Source organism: Triticum aestivum, chromosome 3B, assembly GCF_018294505.1.
Source record: "Triticum aestivum cultivar Chinese Spring chromosome 3B, IWGSC CS RefSeq v2.1, whole genome shotgun sequence".
In the NCBI taxonomy this organism is placed as follows: Eukaryota; Viridiplantae; Streptophyta; class Magnoliopsida; order Poales; family Poaceae; genus Triticum; species Triticum aestivum.
The window spans coordinates 116,692,887-116,693,995 of record NC_057801.1 but is presented as its reverse complement, the minus strand read 5'-3'; positions in this window follow the sequence as shown (position 1 = coordinate 116,693,995).

Here is a 1,109-nt window from a genome sequence, read left to right as displayed (position 1 = left end):
GTGGATCTTGTCGGAGCCATGATAGGATTCACGAGTGTGAAGCTTCCCCATCTCGCTGGTTAGATGCTCTGTCGCCCCAGAGTCCATGTACCAGTGTGGATCGATGGAGTAGGACTGGGTGTGTCCCTGTTGCTTCTGCGGCGCGGGATGATCAGCCACGGCGACCTGACGGGCATTGTTGCGTGTATCTTTGCCGTCATTGCCAAGACCAAGGAAGCTTCGCTGGAAGCGCTTATGACACTTGGAGGCCCAGTGTCCATCGCGGCCACAAAGCTGACACACACGTGGACCGCCAGCCCCCGGTAAGGTCGCAGTAGGTGGGGGGGCCGAGGCGGGCGACGGTGGCAGCCCCAAGGGAGACCGGGGTGATGAAGAAGAGCGGCCACCCTTGGTGGCGCCGTTGGCCGAGAGGGAGCCAGTGCCCCTGGTGCGGCGAGTCTCGACCCGTTGCTCAGTGAGAAGGAGCCGAGAGAAAACCTCGTGTGCCAGCATGGGTGTCGAGTTGCCCCGCTCGTTGATGATCTCGACTAAGGCATCATACTCCTCATCAAGACCATTGACAATAAACGAGTTGAACTCGGAGTCGGTGAGGGGTTGTCCAATGGAGGCCAATGTGTCGGCGAGGCCCTTGACCTTGTTGTAGAACTCAGTGGCAGTGGAGTCAAGCTTCTGACACTCTCCAAGCTGACGACGGAGTGCAGAGACACGAGCCTGGGACTGCGCTACAAAGGTGCGCTCAAGGATGGTCCAGGCCTCATGAGACGTCTTCGCGAAGACAACAAGGCCGGCAACTGCCCGCGAGAGCGACCCCTGGATGGAGGAGAGGTTCGCCTGGTCCTGCCCCGTCCAGACGCGATGGGCCGGATTGTAGACCGGACCGTGCACGCTGTCTACCAGCGCGGGTGGGCAGGGAAGCGATCCGTCGACGTAGCCTAGCAGGTAGTGACTCCCCAAGAGCGGGAGAACCTGCGCACGCCAGAAGATGTAGTTGTCGGCGGAGAGCTTGATGGTGATGAGATGACCGAAGTGAAACGGCGGCGGCGAAGACAATCCCATCGAGGAGGCTGCCTGGGGTGCAAACACCATGGAGGCAGCCGGAGGCACCGAAG